A 23,223-nucleotide genomic window follows, 5' to 3' on the forward strand; every position below is an offset into this window, starting at 1 on the left:
CTGTGATATTCAAACTTTGTCTCTCCAGCTCCCAAGCAAATAAGACCACACTCTGAAAGCCTGCTGGGAGTTGTAGTTATGTATTAATTGGAGAGCCACAGGTTAGAAGCTACTAAAATGAGGGGGTTACATTGCTGATTCAGGTAAGTCATCTATTTTGCATCTTTTGCACAGTGCAATACTTGAGTTCCCCTGTGGAGGCACTGTGGAGAATGTAACCACCTTACTGACTTCCCTAGATTGCAGCTGATCACTAATGTTCCCAGTATGAGGACAATTTGTAATCAAATTATTGTTAATAGATCCTTCTTACCCTTGTTGCAAATTGGGATTGTCCAAAGTGGGGAACCCCTTTAATTACTCTATATTCCTAGATGTTTTTCTTGGATAATATTTCTCAATGACTATAAATGTTCTTTTTTTTGCCTCCGATCCACTGAATTTAAGTAATTATTTGATCATTTATATTAATAAAATTGGAAAAAAAAATCTCCTTCCCGCCAATTATTCTAGAAAAAAAAACTGCTAAGTAAAAGTCAATGGTAATTAAGTAATTTAGCAAATTAATCTCTTGTAATTTCAATTCTACAATAAATTGAAAATTAGGGCCCGATAATAAGTGTGATGATTCCGTTAATTTTATTTTTCTACGTCCATAAAACACATTAGTTTAACATTTTAAAATTATTTTCAGATAATAATTGAATACTGGGGCGGCTACAAAGTTCCAATTTTGACTTTATGTAATTAATTTCTTTAATCAGAGGAATATGAATTACACAGACAGACTTTAGCTCTACGCGTGTTTTAATTTCAATTTTTTTTTAAAGAACCAAGTAAAATGGATTTTTTTCCAGCAATATATTGGTTAAAACACTTTACATGTGTTCAAAGAAATACTAATTCTTAAATATTTGCATAAAAACATAGAAAAAATTTGGAAATTACTTCCATGCAGTTTTATAATGTCTTTTTGTTACGTTTCGCCTGGTGAGTTGGTTTTGCTCAGCTGTAGGTCAGAGTGAGCAGCACAGACCGGAGGTGTTGATACAGCAGAGCTGGACCTGGCCAAGGGCATGTGGGACAACAAGGATCAGTATGCAGGATTGAAGGCAAATAAGAGAAGCTAGAAGTATTCAATGTAGCAGAGCCAAACTTACGGACAACACAGGAACAGTAGAGCTGTCTAGGCAATCTGGTATCTTGCTGCACTCCTGCAGTATCATACAGGAATATTAGAGATGTGTAGGGAATCTGGCACCTTGCTGCAAGAGTGCAGTATCATACAGTAACATTAGAGATGTCTAGGGCATCTGGCACCTGGCTGCAGGAGTCTAGTATAATACAGGAACATTAGAGATGTGTAGGGAATCTGGCACCTTGCTGCAGGAGTGCAGTATCATACAAGAATATTAGAGATGTGTAGGGAATCTGGCACCTTGCTGCAGGAGTGCAGTATCATACAAGAATATTAGAGATGTGTAGGGAATCTGGCACCTTGCTGCAAGAGTGCAGTATCATACAGAAACATTAGAGATGTCTAGGGCATCTGGCACCTGGCTGCAGGAGTCTAGAATAATACAGGAACATTAGAGATGTGTAGGAATCTGGCACCTTGCTGCAAGAGTGCAGTATGATACAGGAACATTAGAGATGTGTAGGGAATCTGGCACCTTGCTGCAGGAGTGCAGTATCATACAAGAATATTAGTGATGTTTAGGGAATCTGGCACCTTGCTGCAAGAGTGCAGTATCATACAGGAACATCAGAGATGTGTATGTAATCTGGCACCTTGCTGCGGGAGTGCAGTATAATATAGGAACATTAGAGATGTGAAGGAAATCTGGCACCTTGCTGTAGGAGTGCAGTATAATACAAGAATATTAGAGATGTGTAGGGAATCTAGCACCTTGCTGCAGGAGTGCAGTATCATACAGGAACATTAGAGGTGTGTAGGGAATCTGGCACCTTGCTGCAAGAGTGCAGTATCATACAAGAATATTAGAGATGTGTAGGGAATCTGGCACCTTGCTGCAAGAGTGCAGTATCATACAGAAACATTAGAGATGTCTAGGGCATCTGGCACCTGGCTGCAGGAGTCTAGAATAATACAGGAACATTAGAGATGTGTAGGAATCTGGCACCTTGCTGCAAGAGTGCAGTATGATACAGGAACATTAGAGATGTGTAGGGAATCTGGCACCTTGCTGCAGGAGTGCAGTATCATACAAGAATATTAGTGATGTTTAGGGAATCTGGCACCTTGCTGCAAGAGTGCAGTATCATACAGGAACATCAGAGATGTGTATGTAATCTGGCACCTTGCTGCGGGAGTGCAGTATAATATAGGAACATTAGAGATGTGAAGGAAATCTGGCACCTTGCTGTAGGAGTGCAGTATAATACAAGAATATTAGAGATGTGTAGGGAATCTAGCACCTTGCTGCAGGAGTGCAGTATCATACAGGAACATTAGAGGTGTGTAGGGAATCTGGCACCTTGCTGCAAGAGTACAGTATCATACAGGAGCATTAGAGATGTGTAGGGAATCTGGCACCTTTCTGCAGGAGTGCAGTATCATACAAGAATATTAGAGATGTGTAGGAAATCTGACACCTTGCTGCAGGAGTGCAGTATCATACAGGAACGTTAGAAATGTGTAGGGAATCTGGCACTTTGCTGCAAGAGTGCAGTATCATATCAAAACATTAAAAATATGTAGGGAATCTGGCACCTTGCTGCAAGAGTGCAGTATCATACAGGGACATTAGAGATCTCTATGTTGGAGATGTGGTATAATTATAAATTATTATAATTATTATAAACTGCAGCCTCCCACTTCTATTCACTGATGTTTTAAATACCAAGCTTAAAGGGAATCTGTCAGAAGATTTGTGCTATGTAATCTGACATAAGCATAATGTAGGGGCAGAGAGCCTGATTCCAATGATGTATCACTTAGTTTATTGGGGGCAGCAGTTGTGATACAATCACAGTTTTCTCTGCTGGAGATCTAGCAGTGATCAGAATGCTGAGCTGTGTATAATCCCGCTCACACCTCTGATTGGCTGTGTACATGGTATTGTCAGAGAGCTGCCAATCAGTGGTGGGGGCGTGGTTGGACTAGGAGGCACGAGACACCTAGTCCTGAAGTGATAATCTCCTGCTGATAAAACACTGATTTTATTGAAACACCAAAACATGGTTATGTAACACTACTAAACAGATCCATCTCCCCTTACACTTTTGCAAATTTTAGTAAGAATTTTTTACAATGCCAACTCAACACAATATCACATGATGCATGGAAAAACAGGCTGCGACACCTCTCACAACCACCGGGTGGCCAAGAATAGACACATATCACATAACTATCTTCCAACAGAGTATTACAAAATTCAGGTTTTTTTTAATCAAAGTAGGTCATCTCACACCACCCATTTCAATCCCACACTCTTGCTTGGGGATTACTTTATTCGTTTTAGTTCCCTCATGTGTGTTTCTATGGGTCTTATTTTTCGTTGACATTTTGGAGGGCTGTGGGTAATAAGGGGATATGTTCTGACTTTTTTCTTATTCCACAAGCAACTTGTTGTAGCTGAATTGTTGGCATCCTTAAAGGAAAGCAGAAACTGGCAGATAATATTTCAATGTCAAGCTTGTTTACAAAGCCCATATACCAGGCGAGGTAACGGCATTAAATCAGAATATATCAGTGGTGGCCACATAGTCTTATATGGAGATGAGCTGGGAGACCATCACTAACTAAATGCCAACCAGAGAATGTGTTTGAATTAAGGTCGTTATATTTGCCGTAAGAAAACTCATGGAAAGCATCAACCTCAATTGACTTGGACAGCAAAAGTATTGATGTGCACATTCTCATGGCAGAGGTACAAATGTAGCAGAGCTAAGTTTGCAATTTGGGCTTGAAATTGCAGCATTTCCTATTAGAGCTATGTGTGGGGTACAGAAATGTCCTTCCATACCTTTCTTCTTCACTTTTCGGATAAGTGATGCAAAGATACCCAGAACTTGAAAAAAAAAATGATTTTGTGATATTCTGTCAAGGGATGTGTATGCTGTATGTGTCCACCCAGTGGTTATGATGTGAATTGCAGCTCTTCAATGGTTTTCTAGCACGTCCGGCAAATGGAAAAAATTGGAGTCCTTAGAGGTGTTTTCCATTTTGTGTAACACCTTTTCCCAGCTGCAGTTTTTAAAAATGCGCCCTACTCACCCTCCCCGGGTCCAGCATATAGTCTTTGCAACTGCTAATGGTGTCTTTTCTTGTCTGCTGAACTCTGCTCTGCACAAATAGCAAGTAGCCGCTGAGCTCAGTTATTGGCTGCAGCGCTGTCAACATGATGTCAGTACTTCAGAGAGGTCAGGAGTAACAGAGACTTAGCGCTGAACCCGGGGAGGGTGAATAAAGCAGAATTCACATTTAAAAAGCAAACTGCAGCCATAGGACATGGTTACTCTGTACTTATTATTTGCATGGAGACATATAGTTGTATAATTACTCTGATATGATTTCAGGTCACTAGAAAAGAAAAACAGTCTAATTCATTAACAATTATTTGGAAATGTTTGCCCTCTATGCTTGGGAATCCATAAATCATTCGCAGATTGTTTGTGTGTGCATCAAAATATATCTGGTGTGCAGTTCATGGATTTGACACAATCTCTCAGATACATCAAAGGTAAAAAAAAGTTCCAAAGAGCATTAATTCATGACAAACTCCTTGAGGAAGCTGACTGCGAAACATGCATCAGAGTTGGAATATTGGTCTGACATTAAGGGTATTTTGTGACATCATGTCTCAGCTTTGTGGGTGATTTATTTCTATAATATGTATTTATGAATTACTTATTTATGATGCACATACACTATATTTCCTTGTTTAAATATATTAATTTAGTGCATTACTGTCACCTGATGGTTGCAGTGGTTAAATGGGTTTTTCCAAAAATGTAATAAAATGATCCCTATGACATAATTCCATTAGCATCCTGTCCTAGTCATGGGTCAGGATAGGCTCCAGTCTGAACGAACACAGCTTCTGTGACTTCTGTCTCAACTGCCAGAGGAGCTGTAACATAAGCAGACATATTGGAGCTTGTGGAGAACGACTGTGACAGGTAAAGAAATAAATCTTCACCTCAGCTGATTGAGCACAATTAATTTTATCTCCAGCTTATGTCCTCTGTGCGGAGTCAGGCATGGAGAAGATTTATTTAATCTTCTGTCACAGTGCTTCTCTGCCAGCTCCCATATGTTTGCTTATGATACAGCTCCTCTGTCAGTTAAGACGCAGGTCTTGAGCTGTGTTCTTTCAGACTGAAGCTCGTCCTGATCCTTCAATGGGACAGGTTGCCATTTGAATTATGTGACGAAGCCATTTTACAACATTTTTGAAGAACCCTCTTTAAAGTCCTTTTTGTGTAAAATAGCTGTCATCTCGTTAAAGAAGCACTCCCATCAAAGTTTTTATCCTCCCAATATATTACAATCATAATATATAGCACTGTGTACTTACAATTGCTCATTTTGCCTTTCAACCCAGTTAATTTTTCTGTTTCCCATTAGATCTATGAAATCACATGATTAAAAAATGACTAGCTGAATCCTTCTAAGTTCTATGTAGAAACACGAGGTCAATTTTCCTTGTATGAGTCATCACTGCAAAAGTCCCTGGCAGGGGGGGAGGAGGAGGCAGCTAGGTCATAAGTCCAAGAGGAGGAGGATACATGCAGGGACAATATATTTCCTGCTTATACATAGTGCAGAGAAAAGAGAATTTACTGGGCAAAAATAGTAAACTTTGATGGGAGCACTTCTTTAAGGAGGCTGTGTCACGGGGATACCATGACAGAAAGCGGTCTCCTCAATTTCAAGGGTCAGAAGATCACAGCATTTCACTATACGCGCACCTGCACTGGCTAGATCTGCTTTGCTTTCCTGTTAGCTGTGCAGATTTCCCTTGTTCTGTTGTTGCAACAGTTAAGCAGTTGGTTTGTCTCCTATAGCTTTCTGTTTTGGGTTTTCTCAGCTATTCTGATTTTTCCACTCCTCTCTGGTATAAGTACTCACTAGTGATGAGTCAACATGCTCGTCACTGCTCAGTACTCGCCCGAGTATCACTGTGCTCGACATGCTCGGCGCTCAACAAGTATTTCCGGATTGCTCATCAGGTCTATATCAGACCTGGCGCCGCCATGCTCGTCACCGTGTACCAAGGAAACAGGCAGAGTAGGGAGAGCAGCCGCTGCGTCAGGGAGGGATTTGCTTGTTTAGAGTTAGTATAGGTATTCCACAACATATATATATATATATATATATATATATATATATACAGTGCTCAAAAAAATAAAGGGAACACTTAAACAACACAATGTAACTCCAAGTCAATAACACGTCTGTGAAATCTACCTGTCCAGTTATGAAGCAACACTGATTGTGAATCAATTTCTCCTGCTGTTGGGCAAATGGAACAGACAACTTGTAGAAATGATCGGCAATTAGCAAGAAACCCCCTATAAAGGAATGGTTCTGCAGGTGCTGACCACAGACCATTTCTCTGTTCTCATCCTTTTTGGCTGTTGTTTTGGTCACTTTTTCATTTTGCATTGCTCTCACCCCTAGAGGTACAGTAGCATGAGGCGGTGTCTACAGTACAACCCACAGAAGTTGCTCAGGTAGTGCAGTTCATCCAGGAAGGCACATCAGTGCGAGCTATGGCAAGAAGGGTAGCTGTGTCTGTCATCAGTGTCCAGAGCATGGAGCAGATACCAGGAGATGTGGAGGGAGCCATAGGAGGGCAACAACCCAGCAGGAGGACCGTTACCTCCTTCTTTGTGCAAGGAGGAACAGGAGGAGCACTGCCAGAGCCCTGAAAAATGACCTCCAGCAGGCCACAAATGTGTATTTGTGTGCACAAACTTTTAGAAACCGACTCCATGAGGGTGGTATGAGGGCCCGACGTCCACAAATGGGGGTTGTGCTCACAGCCCAACACCGTGCAGGACGCTTTGCATTTGCCACAGAACACCAGGATTGCCAAAGTCGCCACTGGCGCCCTGTGCTCTTCACAGATGAAAGCAGGTTCACACTGAGCACATGTGACAGACATGACAGAGTCTGGAGAAGCCATGGAGAGCGATCTGCTGCCTGCAACATCCTTCAGCATGACCGGTTGGCAGTGGGTCAGTAATGGTGTGGGGTGGCATTTCTTTGGAGGGCCGCACAGCCCTCCATGTGCTCGCCAGAGGTAGCCTGACTGCCATTCGGTACCGAGATGAGATCCTCAGACCCCTTGTGAGAGCATATACTGGTGCCGTTGGCCCTGGGTTCCTCCTAATGCAGGACAATCCCAGATCTCATGTGGCTGGAGTGTGTCAGCAGCTCCTGCAAGATGAAGGCATTGAACCTATGGACTGGCCTGCCCATTCCCCAGACCTGAATCTGATTGAGCATATCTGGAACATCATGTCTCGCTCCATCCACCAACGTCACGTTGCACCACAGACTGTCCAGGAGTTGGCGGATGCTTTAGTCCAGGTCTGGGAGGAGATCCCACAGGAGACCATCCGCAACCTCATCAGGAGCATGCCCAGGCATTGTAGGGAGGTCATACAGTCACATGGAGGCCACACACAATACTGAGCCTCATTTTGACTTTTTTAAGGACATTACATCAAAGTTGGATCAGCCTGTAGTGTGTTTTTCCACTTTAATTTTGGGGGTGACTCCAAATCCAGGCCTCCATTGGTTAATAAATTTGATTTCCATTGATGATTTTTGTGTGATTTTGTTGTCAGCACATTCAACTTTGTACAGAACAAAGTATTCAATGAGAATATTTCATTCATTCTGATCTAGGATGTGTTATTTGAATGTTCCCTTTATTTTTTTGAGCCGTGTATATCCAACTGAAATAATAGTCCTTCTGAGGACTAATCCAGCTGCATATAATTAGTGCTAGGCAGGCAGGCAGTGTATGTGGCAGACTGCTGTGCATGATACAGCACAAGAGGGTCCATTAAACATCCTGTTAGTCTAGGTATTCCACAACATATATATAAATCCTTTCCCTTCTCCTTTCTAATGGGAACATGTCATTACTGGGCCAAGCTCTAAGTGTCTTTAAATTGTTACTGGGGGTTTTCCTAAATGTTTGCAGCCCTTGCAGTCACAGCATGGGCTTTACCAGTATAGGAGACCCTCTCTTTATAATGGGAACATTTTTTTTACTGAGACCCTACTCTATGTCTCTTCAAAGGGGTATTGGGTAGAGATGAGCGTTGTTCTACTCGAACTGTTCGCCAATCTCAAATTCGAGCTGTTTTGGGCGGTGTTCGAGCCGGTCGGCGAACACGAACAATTTGAGAAAAATTCGGCTGTTCGAGGTTATGTTCGATAACTGTTCGTGCACCAAAATCATAACTGGATTTTTTCTCAGTAATGATGAAAATTAATGTTAATACGCAGTTTGAGTGTACAGCGGGGTGGGGGGAGGGGCAGGGGATGGATCTCTGCAGGAACAATGAAGATCTCCATTTTTTTTTCTCTTTCCCGCATTTGCAGTGGGGAGGTGCAATCTGTCAGCTTATCAGCAGCGCACACACGGAGCGAAGTGCTTTTTTTCACACAAGCAAGTGCATGTGTCATTGGCAGTGTATGTCACGTGTCCTTGCCCTATAAGACCCAGCCATTTTCCCCTACGCCACCATTTTCTCACTGCTGCAGCTGCGTGTTAGACGGCACCGCTGTTGCTGTGTGCGCTATACCTTGTTAATTTCAAGCCAATTTTCGCACAAATCTACAGATAGCTTGGGAGTAGGGAATAGTTGTGATTGCAGTCCTTTTAAGGACTAGGTTACAGCATTTCCTACGACTTTTATCAGGCAGGTCTGTGCTCTTAAATAGATAGATTGTGGGAGTAAAGACTAATTGTAATTGGAGTCCTTTTCAGGACTAGGTTACATCAGTTCCTATCAGTTTTTGCCAGGCAGGTCTGTGCCAGTGCTGTGCAAGTTTTTTTCACAGCATTTGGCTGAATCTAGCAAAGCTAATTCTTTTTGGCCTATTGCAGAGTGTGTTAGTCAGTGGAGTAGCCTATCTGTGTTGCAAGATATACCACCTGTGTATAGAATACCAATTTTTTTACTGCACCTAGTGAAGTAAAATCTTTTGGGCATAGCATCATTCTATTAGTCCATCTATACTGACCTCCATCAGGTTTCAAATTGAATATAATTTTTTTCTGCATCTAGCTCTGAAAAAATATTGGGCTTCTAGCTGTGTGTGGGACTTGTTCTATTAATCCATCTATACAGACCTCCATCAGGTTGCAAACTGAATATATTTTTTTCTGCATCTACCTCTGAAAAAATATTGGGCTTCTAGCTGTGTGTGGGACTTGTTCTATTAATCCATCTATACAGACCTCCATCACTTTGCAAACTGAATATATTTTTTTCTGCATCTACCTCTGAAAAAATATTGGGCTTCTAGCTGTGTGTGGGACTTGTTCTATTAATCCATCTATACAGACCTCCATCAGGTTGCAAACTGAATATATTTTTTTCTGCATCTACCTCTGAAAAAATATTGGGCTTCTAGCTGTGTGTGGGACTTGTTCTATTAATCCATCTATACAGACCTCCATCAGGTTGCAAACTGAATATATTTTTTTCTGCATCTACCTCTGAAAAAATATTGGGCTTCTAGCTGTGTGTGGGACTTGTTGTATTAGTCCATCTATACTGACCTCCATCAGGTTGCAAACTGAATATATTTTTTTCTGCATCTACCTCTGAAAAAATATTGGGCTTCTAGCTGTGTGTGGGACTTGTTCTATTAATCCATCTATACAGACCTCCATCAGGTTGCAAACTGAATATATTTTTTTCTGCATCTACCTCTGAAAAAATATTGGGCTTCTAGCTGTGTGTGGGACTTGTTCTATTAATACATCTATACAGACCTCCATCAGGTTGCAAACTGAATATATTTTTTTCTGCATCTACCTCTGAAAAAATATTGGGCTTCTAGCTGTGTGTGGGACTTGTTCTATTAATCCATCTATACAGACCTCCATCAGGTTGCAAACTGAATATATTTTTTTCTGCATCTACCTCTGAAAAAATATTGGGCTTCTAGCTGTGTGTGGGACTTGTTCTATTAATCCATCTATACAGACCTCCATCAGGTTGCAAACTGAATATATTTTTTTCTGCATCTACCTCTGAAAAAATATTGGGCTTCTAGCTGTGTGTGGGACTTGTTCTATTAATCCATCTATACAAACCTCCATCAGGTTGCAAACTGAATATATTTTTTTCTGCATCTACCTCTGAAAAAATATTGGGCTTCTAGCTGTGTGTGGGACTTGTTCTATTAATCCATCTATACAGAGCTCCATCAGGTTGCAAACTGAATATATTTTTTTCTGCATCTACCTCTGAAAAAATATTGGGCTTCTAGCTGTGTGTGGGACTTGTTCTATTAATCCATCTATACAGACCTCCATCAGGTTGCAAGCTGAATATATTTTTTTCTGCATCTACCTCTGAAAAAATATTGGGCTTCTAGCTGTGTGTGGGACTTGTTCTATTAATCCATCTATACAGACCTCCATCAGGTTGCAAACTGAATATATTTTTTTCTGCATCTACCTCTGAAAAAATATTGGGCTTCTAGCTGTGTGTGGGACTTGTTGTATTAGTCCATCTATACTGACCTCCATCAGGTTGCAAACTGAATATATTTTTTTCTGCATCTACCTCTGAAAAAATATTGGGCTTCTAGCTGTGTGTGGGACTTGTTCTATTAATCCATCTATACAGACCTCCATCAGGTTGCAAATTGAATATAATTTTTTTCTGCATCTAACCCAGCCAATAGTTTTGGCCTAATACCACAGTTTGGCCACTCAGCTCTGCTCGGTTCCCATCCATTGTTTTTTTGTGCAAACAACTCCAAAGTTGTGAATTAGTTAACCACCAAAATGAGTGGAAAAAGGCCTGCTGCTGGTGGAAAGGGGAATAGGCGTGTTGGGAAGGGGAAAAAAGGTTGTGTCCGTGGGGTAGGTGTTAAAGCAACAGTAACATCTGCAGAAGAAAGTCCATCTTCCAGCCACACTAAAATGTCTACTTCTTTTAGCGGACAATGTGATAAGATCCCTTTCTTACGGCCACGCCAATCGCTACAAATTCCAGATGAGGCACAAAAACAGCAGGTGCTTCAACGGATATCAAGTGCTCCTTTAAGTGGGCTCTCCTCCACATCAACTTCAACATCACAAATACTCCAGTCCTCAAAGGTGTCACCCCAATCGCACTTGCTTCCTCACAGCTCCCAAATCTCCAGCTGCCCGTCTGAGTATGAGGTAGAACAGATGGTTGAGTCTGCAGAGCTGTTTACTCATACTATAGCCTGGGAATCAGAGGTCGACTCCAGCGCTTCTGTGAATCCAGACGAGGAAATGATCTGCACTGATGCCCAGAATCTTTATGAGTCGGATCCAGGACCAGACGCAGAAGGTTCTGACCATAATGTAGACCCTCATTCCCAAACTGTAACTCCTGTTGGTGGAGACAATGAGGAAGACGATGATAAGACTCAAATACCTGATTGGAGCGACAACTTTAGTTTTTTGTCAGGGCAGGAACAGGTTGGCTCTGAGGACGACGGGTGTGATAACGCACAGGGTGATGATGATGAGGTTGGAGATCCCACTTACTGTCAACCCACAGTCAGCCAAGAGATGAGGTCAGCAGAGGAGGTGGAGGAAGATGCTATTGACGACGAGGTCAGGTTGCGCCTTCCTGGACAGAGACGTAGTACTGGAAGCACGTCAACAACTGCATCCTCAAACACAACTCTGCCTCTCACCACAAGTCGTGGTGGCTCTTCAGGTCGCATGGGTGCTAAGCCTTGCATAGCCTGGGCATTTTTTCAGATCGATAAAGATGACCCAACTCGTGTTATCTGTAACATTTGTCAGCAAAAGCTAAGTAGAGGCCAAAAAATACATAGTTTGAGTACTTCATGCATGAACCGGCACATGGACATAAAGCATAAGTTGCAGTGGGAAGCTCAGTGTGCTACAATGCGGCCTAGCCGGCCGGACCAACCACCGTCTGCCATATCTTGTGCATCCGCGGCCTCTTCATCCTCTGTGACTGGGGGGACAGCAGTCACACCTGTTTTGGGGCGCAGACCTGCCACCTCTTTACCCACAACAGCCAGCGTGATTGGCAGGTCATCATTTTCTTTGGAGGTGGTAACACCAGCTGGTGTTGAGCGCTGTCCGACATCGATAGCACCACCTTTTGATCAAGGCAACCTAACATGTCCGCCTGCATCTTCCTCACAGACCGGCAGTTTGCCGGGGACACCCTTATCAACCCCGTCTAAGCACAATAGCCAGCCCTCGGTCCCTCAGATGTGGACAAGTAAAAGACCATTTCCTCCTAGCCATGAGAAAGCTAAGAGGTTGAATTTCACCATCTGCAAGCTCTTGGCTACAGAAATGCTGCCTTTCCGCCTGGTGGACACAGAGGATTTTCGAGACCTTATGTCCGTCGCAGTGCCCCAGTACCAGATGCCCAGTCGGCACTACTTCTCAAAGAAAGGTGTGCCTGCGCTCCACCAGCATGTCGCACACAACATCACCGCTTCTTTGAGAAACTCTGTGTGTGACAGGGTGCATTTCACCACAGACACTTGGACGAGTAGGCATGGACAGGGGCATTACATGTCGCTGACTGGGCACTGGGTAACTATGGTGACAGCAGGACAAGGGGCTGCTGTCCAAGTCTTGCCATCCCCACGAGTTGTGCGTCAATCCTCTTTATGTCAAAGTTCCTCCACTGCTTCTGCCTCCTCAACCTCCTCTCGGTCTTCCACCTGCACCCAAAGCCTGTCTGGTCATGCCACAAGCTTTCTAACTGCGCAGAAGGGATCCTGCACACCTCCTTACTATGCTGGCAGTAGGGCTCAACGTCATCAGGCGGTTTTTACATTGAAATGTCTGGGAAATGTGAGTCACACAGCTGAGGAGTTGTGGTCAGCTCTGGAGAACCAATTTCATGAATGGTTGTCTCCACTGGACCTGAAGCCAGGGAAGGCCGTGTGCGACAATGCTGCAAACCTGGGTGCGGCCCTTCGCCGGGGCAATGTCACACACGTGCCTTGTATGGCTCACGTGTTGAACCTGGTTGTCCAGCAATTTTTAGCCCACTATCCCAGACTAGATGGCCTTCTGCAGAGGGCACGGTCGCTGTGTGCTCACTTCCGCCGTTCGCATCCCGCAGCTCAGCGACTTACATCTCTACAGAAGTCGTTGGGCCTGCCACTTCACCGGCTAAAATGCGATGTGCCTACCCGGTGGAATTCAACTCTGCACATGTTGCAGCGACTGTGGCAGCACCGACAAGCCCTGGTGCAATACGTTCTGACGTATAGCCTGGGCCAACGAGATTCAGAGGTGGGGCAAATCACGCTGGAGGAGTGGTCTCAGATCAGGGACCTATGCACCCTTCTGCACAGTTTTGAAATGGCGACGAAGATGTTTAGTGCTGACGATGCCATTATCAGCATGACTATTCCGGTGATTTACATGCTGGAGCACATGTTAAACAGAATTCGGAGTCAGGTGGTGGCACAAGAGGAGGTGGAGGAAGTAGAGGAGGAGGAGTTGTATGCGGAAGGGCTAACATCTGCAAGGTCCAGACGGTCGGCAGCACCAAGGCGGCAGGCATGTGAGGGTGGGGGAGATGGTTTTACCAGGGCGCATGGTAGCAGCCAAACTAGTGAGGAAGGTGCAGGAGCCCAGGAAGAAGTGGAGGACGAACTGATGGAAGACTCATCAGATGAGGGAGACCTTGATCACATTTCTGTTGTGCGAGGTTGGGGGGAGAGGACAGAGGAAGGAAGCATGATTGTTACCTCGCCACCAACACAACAGGGACTTGGTGCTCCTGGATGCGCAACACACATGAGTGCCTTCTTGCTGCACTACCTGCAACATGACCCTCGAATTGTGAGAATTAGAAATAATCCTGACTACTGGGTTGCCACACTGTTAGATCCCCGGTACAAAAGTACATTTGCAGAAATTATTCCTGCCATAGAAAGGGATGCACGCATGCAGGAGTATCAGCAGAGACTGTTGCAGAATCTTACATGTGCTTTTCCACAAAATACCAGTGGTGCACGTAGTGAATCTCACAGTTCCAACTTGCCAACCGTGGGACCGTCAAGAGTTCAGCACTCAAACCGTAACAGAACCACAGTATCTGCTGGTAACATCAATTTTGCGGAATCATTTCACCACTTTTTTAGCCCATCCTTTGCAAGGCCACAGGAGACAAGAAGTCTGACACATAGTCAACGCCTAGAGACGATGGTACAGGAGTATCTCCAAGTAAACATTGAAGCCACGACTGTGTCACTGGACCCTTGCTCTTTTTGGGCTTCCAATCTGGATAAATGGCCGGAGCTAGCCACTTACGCCTTGGAGATCTTGTCATGCCCCGCAGCCAGCGTTCTGTCTGAACGTGTGTTCAGCGCTGCTGGTGGTGTGCTGACAGATAAGCGCACGCGGCTCTCCACTGATAATGTAGACAGACTCACGTTCATAAAGATGAACAAATCATGGATCCGAAACGACTTTTCTACCCCTGTGTCATCCTGGGGAGAGTAAAAGCTTGATGATTGGTTAAAATCACCCTACCAACCGTTTTAAGCTTTCAAATTACTAATCATGTTTATCTGTATCTTGGCTGGAAAATAATTTGGGCTTTGTATCAGTGTGCAGCACTGATTCTATTAGGCCATCTATAATAAGCTCCACCAGATTTAAAATTACTAATCATGTTTATCTGTATCTTGACTGGAAAATAATTTGGGCTTTGTAGCAGTGTGCAGCACTGATCCTATTAGGACATCTATACTAAAGCTTCACCAGATTTAAAATTAATAATAATTTTTAGCTGCATCTAGCCCGGAAAATAATTTTGGGGCTCCGAGATGCTCAAGACACATAAGTGCCTTCTTTCTGCACTACCTGCAGCATGACCCTCATATTGTCAGAATTCGAAGTAATCATGACTACTGGGTTGCCACACTCTTAGATCCCCCAAACTTTTCCATCAACCTTTTCATTTTAAATAAACACCAAAAAAATGGTCATTTTTGAAATTATAAGCATTAGCAGGTTGTTAGAAACTGAAATCAAACAGTTTTCAACTCAAAACTTTATTCTAGGTGATGTTACATTTTCACATAGGACCCCTTGTTCGAAAGGAGCTTCTGAACTCTCTCGTCCATTGAATTTGTCAGGTTTTGGATGGTTTCTGCTTCAATTGTTTTGCATGAGGACAGAATACCCTCCCAGAGCTGTTGCTTAGATGTGAACTGCCTCCCGCCATCATAGACACTCCTTTTAATGATGCTCCAAAGGTTCTGAATGGGGTACAGGTCAGGGGAGCATGGGGGTCACACCATAAGTTTGTCCCCTTTTATGCCCATATCAGCCAGAGATGCAGATGTTTTATGTGCAGCATGAGATGGTGCATTATCATGCAGAAAAATGATCTTGCTGTGAAATACACAGTTCTTCTTCTTGAACCATGGCAGGAAGTGCTGTTTGAGAAAATCCACATACATTATGGAGTTCATCTTTAGCGCCTACAGGGATCCTAACGGGGCCGACAATCTCTCTCCCCATGATTCCAGCCCAAAACATTACTCCACCTCCTCCTTGTTGGCGCTGTAGCCGTGTTTGCGTGGGGTGTCCATCAACCAGCCATCCTCCACTCCATCCATCTGGACCATCGAGCGCTGCACGGCACTCATCCGTGAACAAAACAGTTTTGAAATCAGTCTTCATGTAATGTTTGGCCCACTGGAGCCGTTTCTGCTTGTGTGAAGTGGATAGAGGAGGTCGACAGGATGGCGTATGCACAGCTGCAAACCTCTGAAGGACCCTGCATCTTGTTGTTCGGGGGACGTTGGAGGCACAAGCAGCTTCAAAAACTTGTCTGCTGCTATGACAAGGCTTTTTTGCCGCTGCTCTTTCAACCTGACGTAATTGCCTGTAGGAAAGAGTCCTCAATTTGCCCTTATCAGCACGCACACGTGTGTACTGTGAATCAGCTACATACTTCTTGATTGCCAAGACACTTCATCCTGATCATCGCACAATGTTGATTGTAGTCATGCCTTGACCTAAACACTCCACAATTTGTTGCTTCTCAGCAGCCGACACATCCTTTTTCTTTCCCATTTTGGCAGAAAATGTAGGCTGCTTAATAATGTGAGACAACCTTCTTAAGTAGTCTTGCCTTTCATTGGACACACCTGCCAAACTAATTAGCACAGGTGTCGCAATTGCTTACAGTGATATAAAGAGCCCTGACACACATCACCATCAATGAGTTTAACTGACAAACAAACAAATTCTTCCCTTATCACTCCTAAACACTTTTTGCATAATAATTTGGAACGCAGTATACATGTGCTTTTCCACAAAACACCAGTGGTTCACGTAGTGAATCTTACAGTTCTAACTTGCCAACCGTGGTCTGTATGGAGTTGTTCAATAAAGGGCCCAAAATTAAGATAACATAGATGGGAGAGGTCTCTATGAATAGGAATTCCTAAGTATTTGATACCCTGTGAGGGCCAGGCAAAGGGAAAGTTGGACTGGATGGAATCCTATATGGATTTGGGGAGGGAGACATCAAGGGCCTCAGACTTCGCTGCATTGATTTTAAAATTTGACCATGTAACAAAGTGATCTATTTCAGCCATAACAGCATGGATGGATATATGTGATTGAGTGATATATACTAGGACATCATCAGCAAATAGAGAGCACTTGTACTCGGTGCCTCCCACCTCAATCCACCTAATATTGGGGTTATGGCGAATTGATGAGAGCAGGTGCTCCGTCACTAGGATGTATAAGAGAGGGGACAGAGGACATCCCTGCCTTGTCCCATTGGTGATTGTGAAAGGTGATGAAAATGTTCTCATGCACCCCCTGGGCCTTGGGACACCCGGAGCCGGACCCTTTTTGGTGGATGCTGGTGGTTGTAGTCTTCGTGGCGGCGACCCGGTTCCGTGGCTCAGGGTGGTCAAACCAGTGGCGGAACTATTTATGTGGTTTTGATGTTTAAATGTCCGACTACGCCACCCGTGGATTGCGGTCAGAGTGAACCGCCGCTGCAGAGCAGACCGCTGAGGCTGGTGTTGTGGGTGCAGCAGAGCGTAGCATAACTCCCCACGGGAGGAGTATAGCCTCAGGGCAGTGTATGCGGAGGATGGGGGTGATGGTGCAGGGCAGCAGCAGTAACGACACGGAGTCAGTGATGCTGTCCAGGGCCTTTACTCACAGTTCTTATTATCCAGACCACGTCTGCAGGTAACGGCTGCCCAAGTCGTACTGTGCTCACCAGGTGAGGGGCTCAGACAACTCCCAGATAACTTTGGAGCGCTTCACAGGACCCCCTTTGTGTGTCCTTTGTCTGGCCTTTCTTACCAACCCTTCTGTCCGGCTGCCTCGGGCCTCCTCTTGGTAAACTTGGCGCCAGTTTCCCTGACCCTATGTGGTGCCTTCCTAGCGGGTGTAGCGAGGGGCTGCGCCACATAAAATGTCACAGCCTCCGGTTTCTAGCTGAGGGTCGTTTCCTGCCTCCACTAGTTTCGGGGACCGGTCTCCCACTTTGGCCTGACCCCTCCACGCAGGTGGATTCGGGCGTGCGGTGGCGACTCGCCCGTCCGCACCCCTGGGATCCCTTCATTCCTCGTTCCTGGAGCCTTCTCCGCTCCTCTTCCTTCCTTCTCCCTCTTCCAGGCCTGGGCCTCTGTTACTAGGCCCGCCTCCGGAGCAGAGCTCATGCAGAGCCCCTGCTCCTTGCCACTTCTGCTCAGACTTCTCTGCACTGAACTAAGATGGTGCCCACCTTTTATACTCCCTTCTCAATGCACCCAGGAACTGCTTCCTCCCTGCTCCTGCACTACAGGGTTCCCCTTCCTCAGTGTTCCCTCCCCCCACTCCAGCCAGGGACAGGGACTGTCGTGCCCATCTCAGAGGCATATTGGTCGCCCTGCCCCACGGCAATGTGGTGTAATGCATGCAGGTGTCGGGTCCTGATCCACACTCCATCCTTACCTGAGAGTGAGATATCACACCTCTGGGTGAGGTGCAATACCTCTGTAGCAACCGAGCCCTCAGGGTGCTACAGTTCCATTTATCTTCAGCCTAGGTGATGTATTGTGATACAGGGCCGTGATTTTGGCTATAAAAGGGTCCCCTAGACCCCTACCCCAAGCTTTTTAAGAGAATCATATATGGCGTGCCAGGAGACTCTATGGAATGCTTTCTCAGCATCCAACGAGAGTATCTAATTACAAATTTTTAACTACATCTAGCCCAGGAAATGCTTTGTGCCTAGTAGCAGTGTCTGCTAGTCAGCGGATTATCCCGGCTGTTAAGCAAGCTACACCACCTGTAGTTTAGACACTTAATTTTTTCAAAGGAAATGCTTCGGGACCATGGGATACTCAGTGAAGAGCATCAGGAGGCACCCCAAGGCATAGGGGCTGGGACTGGCAGTAGGATGCCTTGCGGTGGACAGCCAAGCTCGATCCTTATAAAAGCTTTTTAACTGCAGCAGCTTTAGTGGACGCTACTGGAGCTGGAATTACGCGGCTGCTGGCATGAGACTTGCCCTCCAATAGATCCTTGTAAATGGATTTAAAGTGTATTCATTCAAATTAGAGAGACAATTTAAATTAAAAAGCTTAGAGCTGCCTCCACCACAGGGGGGCTCGCTCGACCCACCAGCGGACAGGCACCAGTATTGGGAGAGGGGGGCTGGCCATCAGGGTTCACCGCGGCTCTGGCACAAACCCGGCGACACGGAGGTGGCACGGGCAGGAGCGGACTGGCCGTGTCGGCTTCTCACTTTTTGGATTTTAGAAGGGCATGACATGCCTATATCTGTGTCTCCCCCTCCTTTTACTCCTCCACCTCTTTTATTTTCGCATGACTATATGTACTTGTCACTTTTCCATGTGTTAGTTATGTCTTCTGAGCAGTTTGTCAGCTTTTGGACACCTTTGAAGGTGTTTTCTATGTGTTTCTATGTGTTTTTGTTTGCTTGCCATTGGTTTTAACGGTGTTCGAAGGTGTTCGACGAACAGTTCGACGAACAGTTCGGCGAACACACGGGTGTTCGACGAACCGAACCGAACTCGAACACTACGGGGGTGGCTCAACACTAGTATTGGGTTGCATCCAAATTTTTGGCAGCCCTGCAGTCACTGCATACGCAATAGCAGTATAGGAGACCCACTCGTTAATAATGAGAACAACAAAGCATAGCCGGCTGATGGCTCTCTAACAACAGCGAGGGCCGACTGCTGGCCCTTTAAGAATAGTAAGGTCCGCCTAATGGCCCTATAAAAATAGGCTTTGTGACTTTCGGAGTCCCGCCATCATAAATAAAACAGGATGTGTCTGATGATGTGTCACACACCACATGGCCAGATAAGGTTGTAAAATGTTAAAATGACATTTCCCGGTGAATGCATTTGTCTTAAAAAATAACATAAAAAATAAATAAATAAATAAATAAAAACACAGTAGGATATTTGTTTAGTATAAAAACCAGACTCACCAATGTAACCTCAATGTAATCACATTGTTCAGCTCCTTCACCTCCTCCTCCAGTTCGGCCTCCATCTCCGAAATGACCACATCAGTCACAAGCTGACAGCACTGCAGCAGTGCTTTGGCCAAGCAGCAACAGGCTGTGCTGAAGATAACATGCTTAATGCTTAGGTGACAAACCGCCCAGCGCTGCAGAGTTGTTGAAAGCTGTAACACAGCAGCCTGATCTGTGGATCTCACCGCTGAACATACAGCCAGGCATGGTCGTGTGTGACAATGGGTGGAACCTGGTGACGGAGAAATGACAGCCGGAGTAGATACGGTTTCCCTCTATGCCAGTCCTTTCACCGAGCTAAAGAATATGGCTGTGGTGAAATACAACTCCCACTGAGAAGCTGTTTCAGATTGAAAAACATTGTGCCCACCAGAGGATTTGATTTTGAGGGCTCACCTTTCTCCCCCGCTCAAAAGCCCCATAGCAGCTGCAAAGGTAGCACTATCATGAACTCTCCTGAGGTAGAAGCCAGGGCACACCAGAGGATTCTCTGGTGGGACCGTCCAACCCTGCCGAGAAGCAGTCCTGGCTAAGAAAAGTGTGGGGGAAGGTTCCCGGACACTCTGTGGCTACTTTTTTTAATGTGGATCGGCCATGCTTATGCATGTTATTTCTGAAACCGCATTACAGATCGCGCCATTGCCCAACTCTGTATTCATGAAATTAAAGGGCAAAGAAAGATGTTTGTGTGTCGACGCACCACCAACAAGTGCGAGCTGATGTTGGACGGGCTGCCATTGCTGATGCAACAAGCTGCATTAGAGGACTTCCTGGGAGAAATGACACCCAGAGTAGATATGGTTTCCCTCTATGCCAGTCCTTTCACCGAGCTAAATACAACTCTCAGCAAAAAAAGCTGTGGACTGGCTCCGTACCGTCCCTGGCCACATTCACCTGTCCACGTGTTTGTAGTTAGGCGGTCCTTCCCAGTAAGTGCACTGGGGAGGGCACGGGTAATGTTGTGGGACCCGTGCTTGTGGAATCCTAGGGGCACGGCGAGTGCGGGATGCCATCCATGCGCCCGAGTTCCTGCTGATCGTGGAGGGATCAAGGCCACAGTAGGGGATTAATGGAGTACTTTAAGGCTCAGCTAGCAAACCGGAGGTTGCGGTAGCTTTATGTGCCATAGCCAAAAGTCCACACACATTCGCTGAATAGGTGGCCATATAGGTCCAAGGGGACAGACCGGACGACGCCCGACAAGGACTGTGGCCACTGGTTCGGGACACTGTGTGTGAGGCGCAGGGCAGGAGGGTGAGAGCCAGCGCAGTGAGATGACCCGGGAAGGTACACAAGAAAGGGGTCCCGTTCAAGTACATCGAAGTTATCTGAGAGTTGGCTGGATCACTTCCCCAGAGGACACAGGACGACATGGGCGGTTATAATTCGGCGGTTGTAACCTGGAGCATCTTGATAACTGTGAGTAAATACTTGAAGACTGCACCCCACTGTGTCCTTGACTAATTGCTGCGCCACCTGCCTTGCACTACACCAACAACATCTACCTCATCAATCACTATAAACTGCCCCGAGCCCTAGCTCTGCCCGGGGAGAGCTGAACCATCTTTGCTGCGACACCTACAGCCCCAGTGGATCTGAATAGCAGCGGCGGCCACCTATAGCCGCATACCACGGGTGGCATTATGAACTTTATCCCCAAACAATATTCCCCAATTGACTTTACTTCATTTGACCGCCCTGGGCCACGGACTGGGTCACTGCCACCGTGACTACCCCAAAAAGGACCTGCCCGGCTGCCAAGTACCCCACGGCCCCAGGGGGCGCGTCATGTCACACACCACATGGCGAGATAACGTTGTAAAATGTTAAAATGACATTTCCCGGTGAATGCATTTGTCTTGGTTGAAAGCACTATAAAGTGCAAAAACGCATCAAAAACGCTAAGTGTGAACATAGCCCAAGGTGTGGAGGAGCATTTTTGTTTTTGGTTATTTATTTTGCCTTATATACAAGTCATTACCCTGGAAAGGATGTTCCTTAACATTTTTCCCAGGAAAATCCATTTTGGTTTAGTTTTTGCATGTTTTATTGTGAGTCCATAAAAGTGGTGTAATACTCTGACAACATTGTTGACTGCAGTGACCTGGGAGTCAGAGATGCTTCTAGGGGTCTTCCCCATGCTGTTCCCATGTCATTTGAGCACTGTTCCCATCGATTTGGGCAATTTTTAGGCCCTCTGCACACCGCCGGGGGGAGCCGCCCGAAAAATGCTCTAGTTTCCCATAGACTTACATTTGGCTCGTTGTTCGGGTCGAGCACCCGAGTATTCCAATTTGCTCGACTCGAGCAACGAGTACCCGAGCCTTTTAGTGCTCGCTCATCACTAGTACTCACTTCTTAGCTTGGGTAGTTTCTGTTTGGAGGTGTGAGCTGTGGAAAGAGAAGTTGTCTAGGAGTCATCTCCAGAGATTCCTGATTGGAAGTTTGTTATGTGTCTTCCTTTTCTATATCTCCCTTTTGGTTTGTCTCACCCTTCCTTGCCCTTTATAACTTTCTTTAGTCTGGGTGCTTTTTGAGTGATTACTGTTACCCTTTGTGTCCTTATCATAGAGCAGGACGAGCATTCCTGCTGCCCCAGGCATGAACCAGGGCCATGCTTAGGGAAAGACAGGGATAAGAATGTGATCACTGCATGGGGTCAAAGAACCCATCTAGGAACATCAGGGAGCTCAGGGTTGTGCAGGACAAGTTTCAGGGGTTGCCCCTCTTATTTTTCCCTAGTGGCAGTTCTCCCCTTCCTATCAATCTCACCGTGCACCATCTGACTTCTGGGTAGAGCATGGCATCTAGGGATTGCCTCAAGGTGGTGCTTGGTGTCTGCCGGTAGCCAAGTCTAACTACGGCATCAAAGAGTTGGTGTATACCTGGTAGGCATTAAGCTCCGGTTCTCCGGGGTAAGTCTGCTCCGTCACACAGCGAGTCTACACCCTCCCACGTAACAGGTTCCTTTTTTAGACTTTTAAAGGGGTTGTCCTGTCTAACTTGATGTCTGCAGTCACTCTGTGTGACTACAGACTTATGAATCCCCCCAGAGCATGCACTGTGCGTTACGTGGATTGGCAGTTGTATGAACCGGGACTGACGGTTATGTACGCGTTATTCACACTCCAGGCCAGGGCCCATCTAGTGGGCATGGCCTCATTCCATACACTTGTATAGAGTGAGGCTGCGCCCTGTCTGTTGATGAGGCCGCCCAGTGAGTACGGCCTCACTCAATACTATTTTATTGCGAGAGGCCTCACCCACTAGTCGGGTTCTGGCCTTGAGTATGTATAACGCATACATCACCGTGGTTCTCGGCTCAAAAAACAGCGAATTCTCCAGCGCATGGTGCATGCACTGGGGGGATTCAGAAGTCTACAGTAACACAGAGTGACTGCAGACTTATCAATTTAGATCGGACAACCCTTTGAGACAGAGAAAAGCGTAAAAGACACTTATACGGAGCAAACG

The sequence above is a fragment of the Phyllobates terribilis genome, unplaced genomic scaffold (genome assembly GCF_046119375.1).
Source record: "Phyllobates terribilis strain yellow unplaced genomic scaffold, ASM4611937v1 Scaffold_13__5_contigs__length_258822181, whole genome shotgun sequence".
Lineage (NCBI taxonomy): Eukaryota > Metazoa > Chordata > Amphibia > Anura > Dendrobatidae > Phyllobates > Phyllobates terribilis.